Source organism: Motacilla alba, chromosome 4 (genome assembly GCF_015832195.1).
Source record: "Motacilla alba alba isolate MOTALB_02 chromosome 4, Motacilla_alba_V1.0_pri, whole genome shotgun sequence".
Taxonomy (NCBI): Eukaryota; Metazoa; Chordata; class Aves; order Passeriformes; family Motacillidae; genus Motacilla; species Motacilla alba.
Genome location: NC_052019.1, coordinates 67,428,189 through 67,454,431, shown reverse-complemented (window position 1 = coordinate 67,454,431; position 26,243 = coordinate 67,428,189). Strand labels below are relative to the sequence as shown.

General features: G+C 39.5%; 1 protein-coding gene across 4 annotated transcripts in view; it reads right to left on the bottom strand.

Moving 5' to 3' along the window:
• PDE5A (phosphodiesterase 5A) overlaps nucleotides 1-26,243 on the bottom strand; it is a 104,544-nt gene that overhangs the window by 75,563 nt on the left and 2,738 nt on the right. For all 4 annotated transcript variants that reach the window (XM_038136760.1, XM_038136764.1, XM_038136759.1 and 1 more), the window contains exon 2: nucleotides 26,143-26,232. The gene's annotated coding sequence lies outside the window, so the exon portion shown is untranslated. The remainder of the gene's footprint in view (nucleotides 1-26,142; nucleotides 26,233-26,243) is intronic.

Sequence of the window (26,243 nt, the reverse complement as noted above, 5' to 3'; positions counted from 1 at the left end):
ATGTTTCACTGCTGCTGTCACTTGCAGAGATGCAGTGCACTGTTTTAGTGGATCCATGCTGGAGATCCTTTCCACGCTGGCTTTGGCTTATGCTTTTTGCCAAAAAAAATTGCCAGTTTTTCAGCAGGAAAATGTCTGTCCCTGGAGTTGAGCAACCATAAAACATAGTGCCATGAGTCTCATGGAACAATGAATACAAGAAAAGGACAAGTTATTTTGCAGATGAATTTTGGAAACATGCTTTCAAAATGTTTGTCCTTTCAAAGCATTAAATTATAACTTTTTGTATCTAGTCATTACTGTTCTGACTTTACACTGTAGGAAGGCATCTTGCTCCCATTGTCCTTACTGTATCAGTGAGCTGTTCCCTCAGGAGAAGTCTCAGCATGTGAAAAAGAAACTATTCCTGAAATCAGTGTACTCTATTTTAAACTGGCAAAGCAAGTTGCTCCTGTTTCTCCTCCAACTTAACCCGTAATTCCTGGAAGTATACAGTTCCCACATATAAATGTAGAAAACCTAAAATTAAAACCAGATCACTTGCCTTTTCTTTTGAGGATTGTGGAATTGCATACTTTGTGTTTATAGTATAGCTGCTGTGTAAATATAGAATACATAGCAAAATACTGCTTAGGCCTTATGCCTTGTTTGTGTTTGTGTCTTTTTTCTTTAAAATAATCTCCTGTGATTTATGGCAATATTGTAATAAACTAGGACAAGATATTGTCTTCTCTAAGGAATATGTGCTTTGAAATAGTTGAATGAACCAAGCTGTTAGATAATGCACAAGGTTCTACTGTCCAAACTTTGATGCTGGTTTTTGGGAATATGTTCAGATAACTGGAGGTCCATTTTCTCAGTACCTCTAGCAAATGCTTGTTTTTTCAGAGAAGACAGTTTTCTTTCTTAACTATTTAGGACAAAATCTTCCACAGGGCATATTTCTACTAAATAGCAAAGACATCTCTTTCAGAGCACCTGGAAGTACCAAATAAAAAAGAATATTATATGGCTTGTCTGGCAATGCTTTAGCCATCTGCTGAGAGTGAGAGTACTGAGCATCCAGTTTGCATATTTAATCTGCCAGAATGTAACTTAATTGTAACTTACTGGTTTTTTTCATAAATTTCAATAAGAGAAGGTGCTGAAAACTCTACTAAATTGGGTGAATTTCACATAGATTTCCTGTCTGGTCCTGTCCACTGACATGACCTAGATTCATTATTTCATACTCACTCTTATGGCCTTGGGCACAGATTTAAAGCCATAGTCATAGGGACTAATGAGGCATGAAAAAATGGGAAAATACCATGAAAAATTAACCAAATGGTCCACAAGGTCAATTCTGCTTTATGATTTTTGTAGATGTTTTGTATTCCATTCTAGTTGTTTGGCAGAACTTTTCCATAATCAGGATCATTCCATGATTTTTTGATAAAGGATTATCAGGTTTGAGTTACAGAGTTTTTAGTATTATGGTGAACTGTTTTGGATTTGTTTAAAAAGGAACTTTGAATGCTGATCACGCTCAACAGATATTCCTAACGGAATAATAACTGCTCAAAACATCCAAAAGGAAAGACATTTTTCCATGAATATTTCAATGATTTTTCAGACCTTCATGGAAATAATACATCTTAATGAAATAAGGGCATAGACTGCTTTTTAATATCCCAAATAGGTTTCTGTAATTGTGAAGTCAGGTTGTGCTGAATGTTCCCTGATAGTTGGTCATGAGGGACAAACTGATAGGGATATGTGCTGGAAGATCCCTTATCAAATCTAGGGCTAATTAGTTAGTTGCTGGCCTAAAATGTAAGGAAAAGTTAATAAACCAAAAAGAATAGCAACAGCTGATATTTCAAACCTGGTTACAAAGGGATGTTAATACAGAATGAAGTCCTTGTCTGTGCTTTGATGTCTTTTACTCAAATCCATTCTTAAGAACATCAAACCACTCATATTCCAGCGTTTCATCATCCCTGTAAAAATTCCAGCTGCTGTTGTTGCTGAAAGTGCATAAACAATTTGTTGTGCAGCATGTGCAGTGTCCTGCAGCACTCAGAGTCGTGCTGGTCACACTTCAGTGCAGCATTACCTCATCCCTAAGCTTTGGGAAGTCTGTTGCTAATTCTGCACGAGTTCACTCATTGGGCAGGCAGTAACACAGCACATAGAGACTGAGATAGATTAACAAATAAATATCTGCAGAATTATTCCTTTCTTGTTGATGGTGAATGCCTTTTGTTTCTCCCACCACCATCCTTCCACAATGTTTTTTTTTCAGAGTACATTGAAGGTGGATATGGAAGCAGTGCCATTCAGAGACCATTTCAGAGAAAAGTAGGAGCTGTAAGGCTGATTAGAGCTGTTATCTAAATGCCCCATTACCCAACAAGCATCACATTGGAAAAAAGGTCAGACTAATCCAAGAAAAATAATGTGAGGAAAATACTGTAGGTGTTCAATGCTGTGGGGGTGAAGATGCACTACACTGTTGCTTGTATTCTCTGGCTCTCCACAGGACTTTCCAGCACATTCTCACACTGCTGTGCCTCAGGTCTGGCAAGGACTGCACAAACTCCAGTGATCCCTCTCTGTTCCATCACGCTTCCCAGCAGCAGCCAAAACTGGAGAAATTTAATTAAATCTCTGGAATGTCAGGTGGAAGCTAAGGAAAACCACATGGCAGCTTAATATTCTATTACTCTGTTTATCTTTTTCAGGTCTTACATTAAAACTTATAATCACTCAGACCTATCAATAGCAACACCAGACAAACTCCATTAAGGGTAGGGAGGATAAAATTTGCTTAGGAAAGGCAGGACAATAGGGAGCCAACCATGCTGCTCTTCTACATCCTCTTCAGTCACTGAGGGGGCACCAGTCACCTGCCCTCAGGACTAGTCCCACTTTTTGAAAACAGAAACAAATACAGAAAAAAAGACATAATTGGAGCCCCATCTTATCCTTTCCCTCTTATATCCTGATAAAAAGAAGGAAGGAAGCAGAAGGAGGAAGAAAAATCAGCAGAACTGGGGGAGTTAGAGAGGAAAAGGGACTGATGCAAAAGCTATTTTTCTTTAAAAACTTGCTAAGCTCAAGCCTTGGTCGCAAAAGTATCTTCAGCAACCCTTGATTCATAAAAAGCCTGATGTGGTAAATATTTCTATTCTCACCTTCCCTGATTTTCAGGGTTTATGACTTCTTCAGGGCATTGTGCTATCTCAAAGTTCATCTCTCTATGAAGAGTTAGTCCATGTGGCAGTGTGCAGCTTTTGTAGAAAAGCAGGGAGGAAACCTGAGGTGCTGGGTTATTCTGTCACCATGTTTAGCCATGTCACTCACCCACTTCAGAGGTAAATACTTGCAGGGTGGAATGACACTGACACTGCGTTAGCAGCAAAAATATTGATTTCAATTATTTGTGATTTCTGTCTGCTGTAAAAATAAGCCTCCGTTAGTAGATAATGAAAGTAGTAACCAATCCTTTACCCAAATTTAATTTTATTGCATAAGTCTGTAGGTTTGTACTAGTTTAAATAATAAATTCCACCTCAACAGCTTCTTTACACAGGCCAGGCCAGATGTGCATCTGGTGTAAATTAGTATTGCTCTGTGGATGTTGTGAGAGACGGGAAGATTTCTATCAAGCAGTGCTCAGTTCCTGTATGATTAAACATATATTTTGTCAATCATTTGGGTATAAAATACTTCTGAATCAGGATTGCTTTCCTGCCAATCTGTTTGGTAATATTTTCAAATATATGCAGCAAGATAATGTCAGGGCAATGAAAAGATGAAGTAACCTCAGGCTGTTTATTCAAATAATTTTTAGCCAAGCAAGTAGATTTCTCTGAGACTGGTCAAAATGTTTTGTTTCAAAATTTAGATAGTGTAATTTTGAATACCAAACTATGCTTGTGATTAAGTTTGGTTATATTCACTTAATACTTCGGTGACACTAAGTGACACAGTGTGATCAGTTGGCCAAAAATTCAGTTATTCACACTGTTATACTCAAGCTATACAAAGACTTGTTTCCTTGACATTCATTTCTCCATCTTTTATGGATTATCTGCACAGTGGGTATAAATGGGCATTGCTCAGCTGAGCCCCTGACCCCATAACTATTGGTTCTAATGTAAAGCAGTGGTTTCAATCCATAACAAATGGAGAAAGTATTTGTTTAGGCTTTGGTTCAAAAGGATTTTTGTATTGCTCTGGGAGAAAATTACTGTAAAAAGTGGCACAACAATGCATATAAGATTGACAGACTTCATGAGATCTGATTAATAACAAATTCTGAAGTTTAAAAACTTCAGATTTCTGAATTTCTGAGAAAAATGTTTTCCCAGAAGACATTTTCTGGATTTCTGGATTTCTGAGAAAATGTTGTGGAACATCCCAGTCCACACCTTTCCACAGATTGGACATCAGACATCTGAGACTCTTCAGAGTACCATTAGTCCTTTAATTTAAGCAATCTCTGGCAATAGTTCAGGTCTAAACTTTTCCCCTGAAATAACTAAATATAACTTTTCTAAATAAGTATTTTAAACAGACATTATACCACTCTTCTAAAATACTCTTTAAAATGCTGAGGCTCTCCCTCTTTTGGAGTTCTAGACCTTGATTTAATCTTCTCGTGTTTTTCATTGCCGAATACTTACTTCTGCTTCATTTCTTGTTTTTCCAAACGTTCCTGGTGCCATAGCACATTAAGGGTTCCCCTAGCAACACAAAAACACTCTTTTCCTCAGAGCTGCATCTCCATGGTCTAAAGCACTTAAATTATGGCCTTTTAGCTACAGCTTGTTCTGAGTTTAATTAAGAGAATTTTAAAATAATAATGACAAAGTTTAGGGCATTCTTTGATCTGCAGAAAACTGAGCAAGAGGGTCAGATCTTGAGCGTTTTGTGCCCAGATTAGCAATGAAATATTTGCCTCCAGAGTTTATTTATACATTAAAATGTAATTGGATCCTAGGTTTGGACTTTACATTCAGTTTTGTTAAATGCTGTCTTTATTGGGGCTGGCACTATGTGGATACACGAAAGCTTTAGCTGAGGACTACCAAGTGCAATGAAACTTGTTTATACAATTCTGTATTTGTTCTCTGTCACAATATTTCAGCTCTCCTGGAGTTTTACATTCCGTAAGCAGAAGGATGTGTGTATGCACACACTTCAATTTGCTCAGGTTTACTCAAACCTGACTGAAATGAAACATAAAAAGAATGAGTTGACATTCGAGATCTGTTTCACTTGCTACTACCCCTTTCCAGCAGCACAGCTTGAGTGCCTGCACTAAATCCTTCTCAGAACAGTCATCTCTTTCCCCCTAAATGGAAAAAAAATGCTAAGAAAAATATCTAATTGGGATAATTTACCTTAATTTATTAAAATCACAATGAGAGAGTGCAAGCAGGGAAATGTAGTTTTTCTTCATTATGATAAATTCCTGAAAAGTAACGTCTCAAAACATTTTCAGTTCAAAACAAAAGCTCACAGCTTTGCTCCTTGCAGCTTTGCTCAAGTTTGTAATGGGAGACCTTCACTCTGCTTGTGCCAGTCTGAGATGGAGCTCACTAAATCCTGGTAGAACACTTGTCTTTCATTACTTCTCTTCCACATTTTTCCTGGCACATCATACTATTTATTTACAATAATGTATGCATCTCCTGCCCTTTCATTACTCTTGCACCATTAAAGCTTAAGTACCGGATTTGGGAAGTGTCCTCAAGCCAAATTTCAAATCACTAATTTCAGAATGAGATCTCAAACCCATAAAGCAATAAGCAACAAGTAACAGTTGTTTGTAAAACTTTCCAGGATGGGGAAAAGGCACCAACTATCAGAAAGCTATGAACTACTTTCGCCTTCTTTTATCTCCTTTGTCTTGTCCTGTGTTACTAGGCAATAAAAATTCAAAGCTCTGGATATAAATAGTGTCTGATTTACTCCCAAAGCAAGGCAGATACATTTGTGGTGATCTCATTGTTTGAGGTGGGTAAATGTAGCTGAAAGATAAGTTTTCTTACACAAAAAAATATAAAACCTCCCAATATAGTTAACTTCTATCTTTGGTCCCTGTTTATGGGCAAGCCCAGTTCATTCAAGGCCACCAGAAAAAGAAGGTTCCTAATTTTACACATTTGGGAGCTCTTTCAAATTTGGAAGAGTTATGCACATGTGAGTGCCTATCCACACAGGTCTGGTTCTAGAAAAACACTCATATTTGTTACCCTTTGACTATCAAGCCTTTTATTTCCAAGCCTGTGTGCTAAAAGCAAAAGAGCTCTGGATTTAGTCTGGGCAGATGTGCAGAGGAAATCTGCAAAAGCAAACTCTCACCTTCTCTTGAAATGCTGTTTAAGTTAAACTGTAGAGTAATTGAGCAGACATGGAGCTGCTGCTGCAGGATTTGTGAACTATGGAAACCTTTGGAAATCCTTTCTGTAAGAAAGCTCAGTTCCCTCAGCCAGGAGAAACCTGAGAACTATAACTAAGATACATAAAAGATAAATTACAAAAAAGATAAATTACAAAATTAATTTCTATGAGTTAACGCTGATTAACTGACTGTAATTAACAAAGTAAATGCCGTATACAGACCACTGAAAGCCACCACTGATACTTAGATTTTTATCTTTCTAGTAGCATTTACCTTGTAAATACCCCTCATGTTTCTGCTGAATGATTTAATTTTAGAATACCCAATTGCAATCAGAGAAACCTTTTTCTTTAAAACATTAGATAAAATTTGGTTTTGTTTTACCTTTCAGTAACAGTGTTTTCTATATGAAGTTTTTAAAGGTGACTGAGTGAATTTTGAGAAAATTCATTCCTTTTGGTAAAAATATCTTTGAGAACTCCGTCTGGAACATAAGTTTAGGATTAGAGGAGTCAGTAGAAATAACTGAATGTACCTACCCATCTGTGACAAATATGACAAATATTACTGTTAAATCCTAAGTCTCTTTCTGTTTACCATTCTTCAGGCTCCCCAGTAAATGTTTTTGTGATGTTCTGTTGCAATTTTGTTAAAAGAGGATGACTGACTCCATTAGAATAACTTCAGAGAAGAATAAACTGAACTTTTTATTGCACTTAAAAATACACAGCAAGTTACCATGGCATGGAGACAGATAAAATAAATTAAGGTTTCTAATATTAATTCCCCAAGTGTGTTCTAGAGACAAACAGCATTTCCAGTTTGATTCAATTTTTTGTGCATATTTTCCCAAGCTTTCTTTCATTACAATGCAGGGTGCTTCAAACATTAGAAGAGCAGCGAGGAATGCTCGTCATTCTCACCCCTGTTGGTATTGGCTTTGTAGATGGAGATCTTATTATACAATCAGGATTCTTTCCTTCAGCCTGTGCTCATCTATACAGCAATGGGTTGTCAGCTCTGAAAATCAATTCTGCTTTTGCACTTGAACATTTAGGTTTTTAATGACACCCAAATCTGAGGATGCTTTGAACTGCTACACAAATGCCAAAGCAGGCCATCTCTGAGGATAAACTGAGATAGAACAAAAGTCAAGAAGGTTTCCAGGAGAGGAAGCAAAAAGCAGGCTGTTTATTCCCAGCCGGATGTACTTGTCTCTTTCTCTGTCTGTTTGACTTAGTCCTGGCTCAGCTCTCTCCTTGTTTGGGGTTTGCAAGAATGAATGGATATTATGACACGCTGTCTCCTGATGGTTCCATGTAAATAATTATGAGGAAAGGAGAGGTGGATGGAATTACTCAGCCATTTTGGGTTTTAGCAGATATCCTGAAATTTCATATCCAGACAAAGCATGACACAGGGATTAATACTGTCACTGCCTTCATTCATCCTGCATTTCTGGTGTGTCCAAGGGGATTGCAACAAGCAGTTAGCAGCTAGAAAGGAGAGATTATATCCGGGTTGCCATTATGAATACAGGTTTAGTAAAAACAAAAGTTGCAATTCCAGTTGCTCACTGCAAAAAGAAGGAATAAAAGGCTCTAAACTAAATATTTCAATGAATTAGTACAGAACTTCATACTTTCAATTAGGAGCTCTGCAAGGTACTTGAGAGATAAATGGAGAAGCAGCACTGAACTTTAATGACCAACAGGCTCCTTCTTTAACCTTCCTATAATATTCCAAATTAGAAGCAGCTTTCATGAAAAGTAGTCCTGGCATACAATTATGGACACATCACATGCCAGGAACTTCTTGTGGGGGAAAAAGGCACGAGAACCCCTGCACACACTGGGTGAATTTGCACAGTCCCTACATACCCCTTTCTTCAAAAGCCCTCCCTACCTGAGCAGTATTTTAATTCATGCTTCTCATGCCTCTGTGATGTAAAGAAAACCATTTTGCAGATGGGAAAGCTGAGTACTGCATATTCACAGCCTGGTCTCCAGAGTTAGTGCAAGAGTTCAGCCTAATCTGAAGAGAATAAAGCTCATGAATATTCAGGAACTTTGCAAACCGATTGCAAGCAACAATCCTCATGGGCTGACCAGGGAACAGGATGTTGCTCTAGTGATATGCAGTGCTTTAATCACAGTGCATTTCCACTAACCCCAAACGAACCTCAGGCTGTGATCAGGAAAAAAAAAAGAAGACTCCTTTATTCAACAGATTACAAAATTTATTATGTTTATGTTTGACTGAATCAGTTATTCATCTCTGGAAATTCAGGAATGACTGAAAAATAACTCAGTGAACTGCATTTGGCGAACTTTCCATTAAACACAGGAACATTTGGGTCGTGTTCTCACAATCCAGTTTCCCCCAAAACTGCTTCTGGTCCCTGAAACTGAAATTGTTGAATGACAGGAAGATCAGCTAAAACCTCTTAGCAGTCCTCAAAACTTTTTTTGACAGTGTTGGCAGCAATAGGACCAGCTGTAAATGAAGGATGAATTGAAGTCAGGGGAACAAAAAACTTTTTGCCGTTCTCTCTGGGTGGCCCTGCCTCCCCTGGGTGCCATCCCCTCAGCCAATGTAAATGAGTGAAGTAATGAAATGAGAAGTGTCTTGGCTGATTTCAGAAGGAAAGAATATTGTCCACAATGGCGTCAAGTCTTCTTATTGTTTGACACAAAAAGTGTGTTCTCTATACAGGAGTACTTCACACCTGATGACCTATAGAATGGTTTTCCTGAAGAGAATCAGAGCTCATTTTTACATATTTGAAATTATAAAAATTGAAAATATCACACACTGATTGCATTGCAGCAGCATGGAAAACATGTTCTGTTACAGGCAGCAGCTGTGCATATTGCTGTATTTTGCACTTTCAGTACAGGTTAGCTGGATAATGTTAAATAGAAGATATTTTGATGCAAACCTCTGCTGATTTTACCTTTTAGCTGATTCATTAGCTAAAAGAATTTTTAAAATGCATTAATTTTTAAAGTTCACATATACAGCTTGAGTATATTTGAATAACTCTGAAATAAAATATCTCTGTACACAGAAGGGAACAAAAATATGCCTAGAGCATACCCAGACTTCATTTACTATGCCTGCAACCCAAACTTTTCCTCTGAGCAGAGCTATGTAGCTTCACAGATTCATGTTAATAGTGCCATTAATCTTCCCTGCAGTAATCTCTACCTCTCAGCTTTTACACATTCAGCACCTGGGGCAGATTTGACCTGACAAGTTTGTCCTTGAATCCTATCATTTACAAAGTCCACATTTAAAAAAACCCTCATGTATTATCAGCACTGCTGTGTTTTATCAAATAACTGCCACCAGCTCCTGCCTGAAATAGTTCATTTGCAGAGCTGTTGCCACCAAACTGTGGAAACCAACCATCAGTCAAGAGCTTGTTTTGGTCCCTTTTTCACAGCGAGAGCAAATGAACTGCAGATGGAGCACTGTTTATATTTTCCCATCATCTCCGAGTGCCGGGAGCTGTGGCTGTGATGTCACTGCAGTTGGGCAGGACACAGAGAAGGCAGCAAGACTGGAAATAATTATTTTTTGGGTTAAGGGTAGTTGGACTTATAGTATAGAAAGAACAACAAGGGGCTGGAAGTGCAGGGTACATCACCTCATTTTTGGTGTAGACCCATAGGGGAGACACCACACAGGGGAAAAAGTTTGATGCATCTGCTGATCAAATTGAAAATGGAAAGAACTTGTTCTTAGATTTTATGTAGCTCCATGTCAGCAAGAACTTTTGGTTGTTTGGGGTGGGGTGTATATCTGAAACCTCTGTCACAGAAATACTGGCCTTTCTGGCTGATTCAGATGAGCTTTATCTGATTAAGATAAATAATATAGTCCATTCCCACCCTCAGGTGTCCACTCATCTTGGGAAGCAGTTTCTTACTGACTGGCTTGTGTTGTGCATGAAGCAAAGCAACATGAATTGAGAAAACTGATGACAGACTTTTCCACTTCCTATAGCAGGCTTCATCCATGAATCTGTGCTTGCAGCAGGAACGCAGTCACACCAGTGACTAAGACAGCCCCTGGAAAAGTCTGATAACAGAGAGCTGCAGAGCACACAAGCAGTGATAAAGCAAACAAATCAAGGTTATGGTATCACAAAAGGAACTTTGTCTACCTGGCCAGAAAACAATATTCTTTACAGTATTACTTCCTCATTGTCTAGCCAGTGTTTTCTGTTGCTAAATGTAAAAGCTGCAAACAAAGCATGTGAGCATCCTACAATATTCTCTATTAGGCAAAGATCTCTCCTGCAACTTCTAAGAAGCTTTATATGTGACTCTGCTCTCTGTAATTTCAGCTAAACCAGTGTCTAGTAGAAATGTGGGAATGAATTCTTCATATGGCACCCCATGTAGGGAGAACAAATGTCCTTTGTTTTTATTTTAATAATGAGCTTTCAAGGCATCTTTGCTAAATGATTTTGTTCTGCCTGTAGTGTTTAGTGCTCAATTTCATTGCTGTCTGTAGGAAAGTGCATTATTATGTGTTTAATGGTCACTTAAGGCTCACTTAAAGTTTTTATTACAGTATGCTTATTAATAGTGCACAGCTTATTTCTGGAGAGGTTCCGTTCCGCTATTTGTGTTAAACTAATGTTTAAAAAAAGAGTGAAATTTTAAAGATGTTGGTAATATATCTGAATATTTATGTTGGAAGGGATTTCAGGAAGTGATTTAGTCCCATTCCTCTGCTCCAGGCAGGGCTAGTGTCGACATTAGAACAGGATGCTCGTGGCCTTTTGCGGTCATATTCTTGGTGTCTGACTTGAGGTTTCCCAGCCTGTCCAGTGCCTCTCTGTTGAGCCCCAGGGAAATGTGCTCAGTGCAGCCACTCAGTTCAGCTCCCAGGCAGCCTTCAAAAGGCTTTGGGACCAGAGCTGGGTCCCAGGTGCTGTGACCAACCATTGTGCATCTGCCAGTGTGTGCCTGAAAGCCTTTTTCAGCACACTTGGCTTTCCTGCACTGAGCTGATGCTTCAAGGCAAAGGAAAGTAAATGTTCTGTGTGGTTACACAGGGAGGAAAAACACTGTGGGATGTAATTTACTAAATTATCAGCAGGGGCAGGTAGAGAAAGATGTTTTGGCAGTCAAAACCAATAATGAACTTGCTTACTATTCACTTGATCTAGGGGGTTTTTCTACTCCTACTTCATCATCCCTTCTGTCACTAACACATTCCTTCCCTGAACAATTAGGCTTGCATTAATCCCTCTGGCTGGCAGGAGAATCTCGATTTTCAAGATCACCAAAGTAAATACAACCTGTATCTTGATCTCTCACATTTTTTTACTTCTGAACAACACACTGACTTTCCAGACTTGGAGAAAATGTATGTTACTCCACCCATTGGGTTTCCCTGGTTCTGCTGAGCTGGAGATGCAAACACTTAGAAGAGAATGCAGGAAAAGGAGATCACATGGGAAGTCTGTAAGAAAAGCTCCCTTCACTGTCCCATGAAAACTGTGACCCTGAGGATCTCTCCTGCACTGTGGCCAGGAGGAAACAATGAAATACTCCAAGTCACAGGGAAAGGAGAACAGCCACTGTGGTGCAGCTACAAACCTGCACAGAGGAGGACTAGCCTGGGTAATTTAAAAGATGTTTTTACCCCCAGGCTAGATTCTAACTTTGGCTAGGCTGGGGTAAATCAGGCATAACTTTACTGACATCAAAGGCCCTGCTCCACATCATCTAGCTTCATCTCTTCAAACTGAGGTCAAACCCAATAACTTTTCCAGGCAAGTTCTGCCCAAAATGAATGGGTGGAGCAAGGTCAAGCCTATGATTTTATTATTTTCACTTGGGCACTTGCACAATTTGGTATTCACATCGGGCTTTGTCTTTTAAAGAGCATTTTTTTGGTAGCTGAACTGACAATTGTCTGGCCACAACTATCCAGCTGCCCAGTTTTGGAAAGGGTGGGTTAGGGGTAGACCAGCTTGAGAAATACAGATGCAAAAGGGTATGTAGTAATTTTTAGGATGCTGTAAGAAAACTGTATTGCATTCTAAGGGTCAAGATTCAGGCTATGATAAAAATGGAGCTAATTTTTTGCCTGTATCAATTTTATTCTTTATTTAAAGTTAGTGGGCCATATGCAGAGCAGAGACGAAAGTCTCTTAGTAAATGCCTGTGCCCTTGTTTTGAGTAATCTATAACATTTTTCATTGTGATAAAATGTAAACATCAGGCAACTGCTGAGGTGCAGGTCCCAGTTCAGGTTTTGTGCTTAGCTGCATATCATTCTCAGCTGGAAACTTCTACTGCGATTTCACTTTGCTTTGGAAGCAGGGAATCACTTTAGCAACATGCTACCTTAGACACTGCTAGTAAATAGATATTCACCTGCGGTTGCAGTTGCTGCTGTGGGTGTTTAATGCATTCCCATGCAATACCACGGGAAGGGGCTGATCTGTAAGAGGCAGTAAACTTAGAAATACCCTCCTGAAACGATGCAAATCCCAGGAGTCAAGGTGGGCTGTATTAAACACTCTCAGCCATTCTCAGCCACCAGATGGCAATGAGCTGTGGCGCTGCTCCTGAGGACACGGCAGGACCATCCACTGCAGAGTCTGGGAATTGCATGGGAGAAGCCATATTCCTATGGAGAACACGCCTTAGGGCCTCTGATGGATCTCAGCATGCTGGCAGTGACTGCAGTTTTTTCATTCCAGTTGGTGTGAATCAGTTTCCATTCCCTTGGTTGTCTTTTGTCATTTGCCACTTAGCAATGTCATGTTTTAACACTCTCCATGTCCTTTGGGAAGCAACTGCATTTTGTTATTTCAGCTGTGAGCCTGATAATCTACTTAAGTGGTGATGGATGTTTTAAAGAAAATGGCAATTATCATGTGCAGTTATGCTGAGCTTGAAGTCTCCTGGAGCCAGTGTATCCTGTTACCAACAATAAGAAATAAGAGCATGTGGAGCACTGTGCTCACCTAGAAAAGAGATGGTGATCATTTGAGTTCTGAGAGATGTATTTGCTTCTGGCCTATGCTGAGGTTGTAACTTTTTCAGAGAAAAGGGGTAAAGTTATTCACTAGGACTTTTTTCTATTGAGGCAAGAAAATAGCATTCAAGGATACCAGCAGAGCTCAGCAGCACTTCTCCCAAGTTGCAGTAAGGTCAGCATTAGGAATTCCTCATTTTATGGGATGCCCTGGGCACCCTTTACTCATTTGCAGGAAGGCATTCCTCTGTAGGTGTCACACTTTAACTGAGCACTTTCACTACAAGTGGAATACTTCAACAGCACTCAGGGTTTCATAGGCATGTCCTTAACATCTGAGAAGAAACTGCTTCTGAAGGAGCCCCATGTCATGTGCTTCACTTTGAGATCCTAGCAGGGCAATCTGAGCCAGCAGAACTGACAAATGTTCTGCAGGAAGTCTAGTGCTTGGTAGTGTGTACTGCAAATGCCTCCTACAAAAATGATACTGGAAAGGAAGTTGTAGCAAAGCTGAGCACCACAGACACAAAGCAGTGGTGTTGCAGACACTCATGCAAGTTTAATTTCTTCTGTGTCTGTGATGGTATCAGTTTTTAGTTACATGGCAGTCCTACAGTTTTTTCCCATTTTCTGCTGATTTTTTTGTGCAGCTGAAGTATATCCAGCTAAAGCTCTCACTAAAACATCTTGAGATAATGACACTTGAGCATAATTTCTTGTATGCCCAGGTTCAGCTCCAATCACCATTTTGTAAGTACATACAATAACAGCCTTTGATAAAATGGTGTGATCTAAACAGGTAAAGATGAGAAAACCCCATAGAAAGTTCAGAAAGGGCAGGAATTAAAAAGCCAGGAAAAGACATGGTAACAGTGGAAAGATTGAATTTCATGTAACATGCAGCAGTCTCAGAGTGCACGTTGCCTGGCCAAGGTAAACCACACAATAAGTTACTGTACAAACAGAGAATCATGGAGTGTGTGATCCTTTAATCTTGAGGTGGCATCCCTGTAGTTCTGTTCTAATTACCTTGTTATGGATAGAAGGAGCTGATGTGGTTCCAGCTCCTGAAGAGGCATGGTAGCTTCTAATTGTTGGAAAACAGATTAAGACTGTTCCATGGTTTCACAGGCATGCCTAAAATCCAGCTGTCAGGCGTATTTCTATTTAGCTATGGTTTGGAAGGTGTTTAAGGGGAACAGCAGTTTAATGGAGCATCTGGATCTCATTGCAGGCCTGCTTTTTGTTTTTGTGTTTCTTAATATATTATTACACTTTCCAGCTGGGCTCATAGAGGCACAAAGGAGACAAGACATGGCCCCAAGTCACAAAGCAAATTTGTATTCCAGCTTAAAGTTTCCTTTTGCATTTTACTTAAAATATTTATTGTTAGAGCTACCAACACTCCTTGATGGTATTTTCACTTGAAGTTTAACTTATGATTAATCTATTAACATTCCTTGTTTCGAAAACAATTTTAAAAGATATTATAGAAGGCTTTATTTTTTTTTTCAGCTTTGTTTTGGTCCACTGCTGCTGTTTTGTAGGAATAGTTGCTTATCTGTCGTCTTATTCAGGAGAATGTCAGGGGTGTATTTGTGATTTGAGGTCTCCTGGAGCCACTCTGTAAAATGTGCTGTATGGTACGGGTAATCGATACTTGACTCTTAATATGGATAAAGAAATAGCAGAACATGCTGGCTATTGACTGCATTATGTTGTTTATCCTGCTTATAAGTCTTCCTGCAGGCTGTTCATCCTCTCACTACCCATTTCCCAGTTATTTCTGACAAACTTTTGCTTTGAAAAAAAAAGGCAAAGGGCTGCAGTCACATCCATGTTCTGATCATTGCCTGCTGCATTCCTCCCTCACAGGACCCAAGTTTGTTGTCCTCCCACTCTGTTAAACTGTGCCAAAATACAGAATGTAATTGAGAAATAATGTATTAGTGCTCTTGTGAGGAAATGAGGAAATCCAAAAGGAAATTCCACTTATAAGTGTCTTCAATTCTGTTAAGGCAAACTGTATATTTGGTTGTCTGCTTGAAGGGGAAACTGAAGCGCAGCCACTTAAGTTAAAGGTGTGTGTGACCTTGGCTGTGCTGGTTGTTTGCTACTTAGGTACGTTCTTGCCATTTCTGATATCTGTGGATCATGTCCTTGGAACTGCTGTGTAATGCAGCTAAATCATTTCCATGGGCGTGAAGCGGAAAAGACTAGAAATTTATTCCAGGGTTTAATCTGATTGAGATCCACAGTTTTACAAGAGATTAAAGAAGGCTCTTGAGACAGTAAATAGAAATACACCCAGAAACAGCCATTTGGGTGTCAGGTCTTTAGATTTATATTCATGCTCACAGATCTAATTACTGCTGGTGAACTTGAAATATCTATACCAGCTCCACTCTTCCCTAACGTGCTGCTGATCACAGCTGTATAAAGCCAGTGAGTGAAAAACCAGCAAGTGCTTGTCAAACCTCAAACACTGGCCCAATTTCTTTTTGTTGATGATCCATGCAGAAAAAGGCAGGGGTGATTCCAATTACTTTTTATCACATCAATGAAATGGGATCATTTCTCTGAGTTTTGTGGAACAAGATGTTATCTAATGCAAATTACAGCAGCTACATGGATGTTTTCTCAGAGGAGCTGTTCTTCCAGCTGGAGCCATTGGAACACTTTCTGCACTCTTTCCTCCTGCCTCACCCTTGAACTGCTCCTGGGGTCAAGTAATGTGGAGGTAAAGCAAAAAACCTACAGGAGCACAAAGGAGAATCATGAGAGCTGTGGTTTTTATCCACTGAATTGGTGACAAACCCTGAAAGATGGGACCTAATTGTAACAGTGATCCTGATGTGTCCTTCTCAAATTTCTGCATTTATTCCTGCAGCTCTGAGTATTGCAGTACAATGCCTTATCATTGCCTATCTTTGCTCTGCTCCCTAAAATTCTTATGCCCTCACCACAGATTCACGTTTCTCACTCACCTGGCAATTCTTAGGGCACTGTCAGGATCTGAAACTGTCCCCATCATTGGACGACCATCAGTAAATGCACAAGCTCTCACTTTGGAGAACTCCTTGGATGCTGTTGGGATGGATGTGAGCAATTCTGGCTGTGTCAGCCAAAAAGGCAGCAGACAAAGGCAGAGAGAAGAGCATGCTATGCTAACAAGTTCTGGAAAGCTGCAGGCTGCCAAATGAGAGCATGCAGAGCATGATGCTTTAAAAAGTGCTGGAACTTGTTACCTTATTCTAAGTTCCTGTGTTTTGAAGGTTTTTTTTGAAGCTGTGATGGCACTGGAGACATAGTGATGATGAGCTGGAGAGAAGCATAGCTTGCATGCAGTCCTCGATCTCAGAAAATTTTGTAACCTGAATCATTTTCTTCTGGGAAAACTTTTAGTGCCAATTATGTTCCAAAAGAATTTCTGAGGCAGCCCGCCCATCCAATTTCTCTCTTTTCCACTTATAAAATAGCAAGCTGATAGCATGCATCTATCCTTTTGACCCTGTGGAGCATAAGGCAACTGAAAAGTCATTGGGCTGCCCCTGGAAGCTGGGTTATGGATTCTGGCCAAAAGCGTGGAAGCTGTAATTGGTGTGGAAGATTTTTCTTCTCTTAATCACGCCTTCATATTTGAACTCTTTCCAGTCTTCCCAAAGAACAAGTCATTAGCCACTCCTTTGGAAGCAGAAAGGCTTGAGGCAACATAGTTTGAGATTTGTTTGACCTTTCAGCTCTGCTTTCCTCTGAGCACAGGATTACTTCTGCTCTGCAATTTGGATTATGTAGGGATTCAAACATCTGAGAGAATGAGGGAAATTATAATTTTGGGTCAATGAGTGAGACTTTTGGGGAACCTCTCTCTATTGGCTGGTATTTTTTTAGGAAGTTTGGTGTTATCAGAGTAGTTTGTGAAGCTACTTGCATGAAAATCTGAGGGGTTTGAATAGCATGTGAAAGTCTGAAAATTCCTTCTGCTAAGGACAGGTCTTACCCTGTGATGTGTGTTGAAGGCAGAAAATATTTCACAGCCTGTTCACAGCAGAAAATATGTGAGAAAAAAATCAGTATGCAAAAGGAAAGAGTTAAACTATAAAAAAAAAAATCAAGAAATGAGTTATAGTTATCTGATTTGACTGTCCAAAACAAAGACAGCGCTGCTTTCCCTGGGCCCAATAAGAGTTTGCAGGACTGACCCCTGAGAGAAGCTGACCCAATATGTATGGAAACAAGAGATTCCTGAAGGAGCTGTCTCTGCCAGAAGAGCTGCTGCAGAGATGTTCCTCTTAAATTAAATAACACCATTCCTGCAGGAATTAAAATCTGACTAAAATCACTAACATTATGGAAAATACTCCAAAACCTACACTGTGCTGTTCTGAATGCAACTGCTCCAAAATACCCTGAAGAACAAAATGCTGCAACTTAAAACCAATAATACCAATTCTGGAGGCATATCACGTCTGCCAGTGTATAGAAACAAAGTCAGGACAGCTGATTTAATTCACAGAAAATACAGAATTTGGTTCGTATCCTTCAGAGATTGGTTGTCTTACTGATGGTAGGATCTTTTTGATAATAGCCAACTGTAAATATAATTTGAACCGTGTAACCCCAGGTTACTGTGATTCCCACCCTCCCCCTGGCTGGGGGAATTTGGGTTTGATCTTGAGTAACTGAGACAGAAGTACCAAAGTACAGTAAATCCAAGATAATACTTTCTTACCCCAAAATACACATTCCAAAACACTGGAAGAACACAGCATTTTTTTTCTGTATTATTTACTCAAAAAACAGATGAAAAATAATACAGTTCAGGAAGCTTATGCGTGATTAAAGGAATGTACTGTGCATACATCTTAATAGGCAACGTACGTATAGTTCCAATTGTATTAGCGCATGGAGTCAGAGAAGAGATGTCTAAAGGCAAAGCAGGAGTTACTCCCAGAAATTGAGAGGGAGACAGTCTCAAAATTAGCTTTACTGGGATTTTATTTCTACTTTGCATGAAGGCTGTCGCATGTTGGAATCTCATATGCATTCATGCAGTATTTGTCTTTTAAGCATGACTAACGTTCTGAGGAAAGGGTTTAATATGCAGTTGGAGCCTAAAAGGGCCACCTGGAAATTAGGGATCCAAGTCCATGGTGTACAGTCTGTCCTGCAGCCAGGATAACTTTTTTTCCTATGCGTAGGTGAGGCTTGAGCAGAGCTGGCTGTTAGGGGAATGCTTTGGTGACAAAGTGACACTGTCCCTCCTGGAGCTGCCAGGCTGAGCTGATGTAACCTGCTCTGAATGTGCCTCTCTCCTCTACTTTCTAATCACTTTGAAGGGGCCACTGGCCATGCCAGGCATCTGTGTAGCTGCTGGGGTGCACGACTTCTTTTGAATTGTCTGCTTCCAGCTTGCATTATCAGGTTACTTTTCTTCCAGGGGCCTACATAAGAGAACAGGCCTCTGCCCAGTGCCAATTATAAGTGCAAAGAAAAGCCTTTTTGTTTGGGTTTGCCTTTGATGTGTGTCGAGAGGAAGTGTGCAAACCACAGTGCTGGGTTAGCTGACCTCTCCGTGGTGACTTCCAGTTGCATTTACTTTTCAAATAGCTATAAAAAGTGAAGGCTTTTCAAAGCTGCAACTCCAAATTGTTCCCAGCACAAACCCCAAACAGCTGCACTTTGTGCTGGGAAATGCCTTGAAGGCTGAAGGAGGGAGCCTTCCCTCCAGGCCATGTAGATGTTTTACAGCTGTACGTGTGGCCTTGAGGTTAAAGTGACTTCCTTGGAGATCCCATCCATAGATGGGCTGGCCAGGCAGTTTTGTGGTTATGAAGGATGACCTTGTCCTGTTGTCCTGAATGCTGCTGTGGGGGGAGGAATGTGCTGATGGGAGATCTGCACATCCTCGCCTTCCAGGGGTACCTTTCAGCACCCTCACCTCTCTTGGCACACACTGCCTGCATTCAGGGCTCTCCTAATTTGTAGGGACAGGTCTGGCCAGCCCAGAAGGAGCTGGGGCCATGATCCCTGCCAGCCCAAGGTGCTGAGTGCTCCCATTAACTCTGTGGGGAAGCACAGGAGTCCTGGGCTGAGACTGTGCTTACACCAGGGCCTTGTTCCTGGTCACTCAAGCAGTGAGTTTTATATACCCTGAACTTTCTCAAGCAGCTCTGGAAGACCCAACTCCAACATCTGCTTTACGATTAGCTGAAAACTAATTTAATAAAAGCTCTGCAATTAACAGGCTGAATTCATGTAGCTCATGTTCTTCAGGGCCTCATCTGAAGGCTTTGCAGTTCTTAATGTGCAGAACTTTGCAGATGCTGCACTGATCCACTAAGCTCTGCTCTAATGTTGTTTAAAAGTAATTGCCCTCACCATGTTGTTTCTGCTTTGCTATTTCTAAACTATGCAAAATTCAGGAAGCTGCCTCTTGCACATGATTATAAATTGCTGGCTGGGGTGAGATACCTAACACGCAGCTAAAATATAATAAAACATTAAATGCATTTTCATATTGAGCACATTCTCTTTACGTATTATTCACAGGGGACTCTGAATTTGCTTCACAATAATAACCATGAAAGGAAAGAATTCTTTTCTCAGTAATGAACAGATACAGCATAAGGGTTTGGCATGTAGTTCTTCCCTCAAAGGATTTTGCTTGAAAAGGGTATGAAGAAAATCTCAATAAAATATTAAGATTTGACCTATTGCTGATTATGTTCAAAAAGCACAGGAGACAGTCATGGCAGGAATGTAATAGGAGGGAGAAAGGAAAGTAGGGTGCCAAGTGTATCCCTTAAAAATTAAAATGTTCTGCTTTGTTATTAAGAAGAACAGCAGGTTTTATTAGTGGCATATAAACGGCACTGAAACCTGGAAGTGACAACTAACAGCAGCCCACGGCTTGTTAAGTCCATGATAGAAGGTTATAATTCATATGCCATCTGGAAATTTTGTTGAGGGCTGCTCTCAACATGAGCTCATCATTTGGTACAAAATATTCTCCTGCAGGAACGTGTCTCAAAGAACAGCAAGAGAACTGATGGGCAACAATTTTCAGGATAAGAATTGATTCATTCTGTGAAGCAAAGGGATGACTTTATTTTCACCTTTGACTTATTGATGTTACTCTGAATTCACTTAGATCCTGAAGTCGGAGTGCTCTTTTGTTTCTTCCTGACTGGGACTGGTGATCTATTTAGACCCTGCCACGTGCCACAGACAAAAAGTCCTGCCACAGACTTTACCTACAAAGCTCATTCTGGATACTTGCAGGAAACTGAAAATGGGAGAAAAACGTAAAAATGAAATATTAAAGATAGCTTGATGAAATCTACCAGCTCGTCTGACACATAAGAAAAGATGGGGAAACTTGTTATATTTAGGCTAATAAATTGGAAGACAGATGATGTGTCATACATATGACTTAACAGAAGGTAAATGCTAGTGAGAAGAGATTATTTAAATGATAACACTGGCACATGAAAAACTTTCTGGTGACTAAAAGCCACTTTAGATTTTAAGTAGGAGAGGCTATTAATTTTTAACACAGGGAAAGCCCAGAGCCTTGCAGAAATTTAGCCTCAGGAATTTTCTGAAGCAAATCAGTTTAATTTAGCATTTTTCAGAGAGAAAATGCGTGTACAAGTGGCAGTACAGTCAAACTTTCAAGAGAGCTTCCAATCAAAACTGAAATCACCGATGATGAGCTAAGTTTGCTAAACACAGCACATTGCTTATAGAAATAATAAGGTAAGTCATGGACCCAAAGTAATCCGATGTGGATGTCAATTATTTGGGCAGTCTGTAATTAAACCCAGACTTTTCTGATAGCTGTGGCTGTCTCCAAATTGTTTCAAAGTGTTTGACCTTGAATAATATTTGCTGAACTGGATATCTAGGGCCACAATATCACACAACATATTTTGGAGTTGTGGAAAGATGAGCTCACCAAGGGCACACACAACCCGCAGCCTGATACATGGACAGTGACTAATGTCAGCCCAGAAAACAATCTTATTTTCATATATCCTGAAAATGCTCTCTGCTTGCATGGACATTCAGAGATGTTTTTGACAAAGTAAGTCATCAGTTTTCCTGGTCTCACCAGTCATCTTTAAAGTGGCACTTCCCAAAAATGTGTTCTCCTCTGAGATCCACATCATTAGTCATGTTGTTGATTGAGTCAGGCTTCCCAAAGCCTGGCCTGTGTCTCCTATCAGCTTCTTCTTTGTGCATCCTTTTCTTTGAATCATTGCTGATCCAACTCTGTATTACAGTAATTCTTTGTACACAGAGTGTATTTTATACTAACAAAGACATTTGCTTATTGTGCTAAAGACCCTCAGGAATAATCTTTAATTTTTAAAAAATGCTGCATTAAAATTGTTGTTCCCACTGAAAGCACTGGGACTCTTCCAACAGACCATTAAAGGACATGAGATTTAGGTACTATAGGATCCTCCCCTTAGTATGGGAAAAATATAAAAGAAACCTTAACTAGTTTCAGCCCAGTTCAAAATGAGATTCACTCCAGCACCAGCTCCATAGTGGTGTTTTTAGAATAAAAATCTGATCTGTGAAAATCAGAACTGGGGACCTCAAAGACAGTGAAGCCATTCTTGAAGATTTAATCACTGCATATATTTAGAACACTGACATTTTTAGTCTTATGAGTATTGTGAGAATCACAACTTTAGTCATGCCTAAATGCAAACCTTATAGAAATATTCCTTACAAATTGATTTAGGGTTGGGAAGACATCATTCTGTTTGGGATTCTGTTTGGTTTTCTTTTTAAAAATATGGTCATCACAGAAACAAGTTTTCCCCTTTGATTTGTCCAGAAAATGAAAAAAATTATTAAAAATACTATGCTGGTAAAAATACTGTTCTAATATTTTAATTCTCCTTATTTGCTGTTATATTCTATTTTTTATGAAGCACAGTCTGCACAAAGAAATTCAACTGCAGAAACCGTTGTTTGAAGTGGGAAGCTGAGACTTTCTGACAAATTGCAAATAGCTACTTGAAAAAGTGCTCCCTGGTATCTTCCCCTGAATGAAAAAGAACATGTCTCTTCTGACATGTGTTCTTGCTATCTGCTGATCTCAGCATTTAAGAATGTTTCAGGATAGGACAGGACTGTATTAAGGGAACTTGGATGAGTAAATCCTCTTGTGGCTCTTTAGGAAGTTATAATCTGCAAAAGGACTTCACTTAAAGGAATCTCTTCTACTTAGAAGGCAAAAAGGGAAAATTAAAACTCTCTATTGCACGCAGCTTGCTATCTGATTTTTCCCCTCATGTGTAGCCAGATTTTTCTGAGGGAAAAACTTTAATGATAATTGCTTTTTTCCATAGCGGAGCAAGGATTTTTTGAACAGATGCTGACTGATTCCGTTCTGTGCAATTGGACTGGCGGCTCTCAGAGTACTTGTTCAGGGCTGCCAAGTTATGAAATGTTTGAGGTACGAGCAGAGTGTGAATAAAGCTTTTATTGCTTTGAACAAGACATCTCGGCTCAAAATTCCCTTGCTTACATTTGTGTGGGTATTAATGACCTGTTAGTTAAATGTGGATATAAAAATGTCTGAAGGACTAAAACAGATCAAATCATATTTCTTCTTAGTTTTGCCCTTTAAATGTTTTATGGTTACTATCACTGGGCTTCCCTCCTCTTCTCATGTTTTGTGTTTACTGCCTGTTACATGGTCACCTTTTTAAATACAAACACAGCCACAAATCAGCGGCTGCTTTTATTGTCATTTACATCAACAGAGTTGTTGTCTCTGCTTTCATAGATGAGGGAATAATTTCTAAATGAGGTGAGTGAAGAACTCCTATATTCTTCTTTATATTTGAGTTGATATCTCTGAAAAATAGCAGGTTTCCCAGCATCTAAAATCTTTCACATATGCTAGGAGAAGCTTCAATTAATCCTCCAAAAATCTGTCTCAAGTCTTTAAATACAATTGTTGTTGTATTTTCAAATTCTAGATTATACTTTTATGTTTGCCAGTCTTTTTTTCTAAAGCAAGTTTTATCATTCAATCTGATAATGATTAAAAATTAGTCATATGACCAGTTTTTAAATTTTACTCTATTCTTTTTCTCTTCTCTCAGTGTGGTTTTATAAGTGAAGACAAGTAAGAAAGGCGAATATGGAAGAACTTTTTGTTTCAGAAAGGAAATTGATGTGTTTAAATACATTGAAAGAGAAAATGAAGTTTCACTATTTTATATAAAATGAATGTATCATTTTCAACCAGACCTAGCTACTAATACTTATTCACGATATTACTTAAGTAATTACACAGCATTTCAGGAATGATAACTAATGCTAGAAATTGCAGAGTGAATTCAAAGGTTGCTTCCTTTCTGGTGCTGCAGCACAGCCTGATCTGGACAAGATCCTAGGCAGTAATGCTGAGCAAAGTCACTGTTACAACAGCAACATATTTTGCTCTTCTTGTCAGTGCGGATTCCAAAGGCTGTAAAATTCTCCCATGTTTCTGATCCTTCTCATAATACTGTTGTGTGATACTCTAATGGTGCAAGAGTTGTGTCAGCACCCTGTGAGCCAACATCTGGAAACCATTAATGCTTCGTGGGGCACAGCATGGCACAGACACCACTGATGCATCTGGAAAGAGCAAAACCTCCCTGTTGTGCCTCCCTGTCACCACTTGTAGGGTCGGTGATTCCAAGGGAAGGTTGGGAATCTCTCAGGATCCTTCACACAGACTCCTGGCACATATATAATGGCTGAACCTATAGTATAACCAGGAACCCAAATGCTCCATGTGAAAAGGATATGGAATATTGCTTTCCTGGATTTGTTAGTTACAATCTGTTAGTGACAGTCCAGTCTGTAAAAAGTGACAGCTACATCTGTGTGGATAAATTTCCCATCTGAAACAGATCTGAAACCGTATATTTTGAACTTAATTGCATGTCTTGCATAGCATTTGATTTATTCATGTGCACAGTGGCTCTGTGGCGCACGGCAGCAATCACAGGTAGGATGTCTTACATGTGATATGAATGATAGAGGAGTATTTTTCCATGCTGACATGGTTCATCTGCTCAAACTTAAAGAGCTCATTTAGCAAGGCATCCTTATTTTTTCATGTTTCCTTTATTCCCTTGCAGTGGTAGCATCAATTAGTTATTCAGCTCCATTTCAAATATTTTAAATGCACATCTTGTAGGACAATTTATGCAAGACCAATTGTGTCTGATTCTGACATATTTTCCACAGAATCTAGAAAAATTCACTAAAAGTCAAGAACTGTAGCTTTTCATTACTACTTTTTTCCGGACACTTTCTTTGTTTATTAATACCATGACTTATCAAGCTCCTTTGACTCTCCTGGTTCTGCCAAGAGCTGGGACTGTTCAGACTAGAGAAAAGTGCAGAAGACAAAAGTAGAAGTGATGCTGTCTTTTTAGTTTTGGGGATTTTTTCCCCCCGAATGCCTGCAGCTATGATTTTCCACTCAGTGAAGATTTTTGCCCCAAAGGAATGAGGAGTAGACAGATGCTCAGAGAACAAGTGATATGGAGCTAGGAAGATATTAAGACCTGCAGCTCATGTCAAGCTAAAATCTTTTGCAAACAGAATTACAATTAGCTGTGTTCTGATGGGATTTCTGAGGACTCAGAGAATTCTTGGTGGTTCAGAAAGAGCATTTAAACTTCTAATATGCCTAGTTTTCTGTCAGCTATGCAGAGGCAATGGAAAACATTTGTCAAAACAGATGGCAGGTTTAGCCCCCCGCCACTGAATACAAATGGGAAGTTCAAGGTCCAGTTAATGTCTGCTGAGCCAAGAAACATTTGGAAACTTAGTTTAGCATTGAATAGACCCCAAAGCATACAGTGTTACAATTCCAGGACTCCGTGGCTATGGCCAAACTCGGAATGCTGTGAGCAGTCGTTTCGCCGCTTATGCTTCCAGCCAGAACGAAGAACTGCTGAGGTGCACAAAAACTGAGATGTAGCAGCTAACATGGTTTTCAGGGTTTTTGAGAAGACATGTTTGACAGCTGCTTCAGCCCAGCAGAACGTTTCTTTGCCTGGTGCTTCCTGACATTTTACTGCCATTCAATTGCTTTTCCTACACTAAAATAAATATTATCTGAAAAGCAATTGTGCATAAAATACACAAGGAGATGAAATGTGAAAATATCTGTTTTTTCTATTAAATCATACTGGCATTTGCACTGAAGTAAGTTTCACAGAATCTCTAGGTAAATTTTGGAAACTATGATCTGTGCAGCTGAAAGGTTTTAATTGCCGGTGGTGTAACTACTGAAAGCAAAACAAAGTCACAGAGATGTTTTACATGCATCCAGTGAAACAAATACTGGGGTAATTTGTGCTGATTAATAATGAAAAAGGTACTTGCTGTGATTGAAACAATTTACTGTTAAATGAGCAGAGGTTACTTGCCTGAGTTTGGAGCAAGAACATAAAGAAAGCTCCTACAAAGTGTTTGTAATAGTGATCAGTGCTTTATACAGATCCTAAATCAAGATCCTAATAATGTAATCATACAATAGATTAGAAAGGTAGATTTCTCCTATGGAATGGGTACTCACTGCGGTGTGGTAAATGCAAGGTTAAACCGCACCATGTCTGTCTCTACCTTTGCATCCCTCGTCTGTACATCAGGAATTAAACATCGAAGATCAGAAGTACAGCACTGTAGAAAATATGACTGACCTGTCAGTCTTGCACACAACTCCCTGTCACCAGGTTCAGAATGTTTCTTCCCAGTTGGGTCTGGCTGAGCTCCCTTCTTCTTTCTTCACACTGAGGGGAAT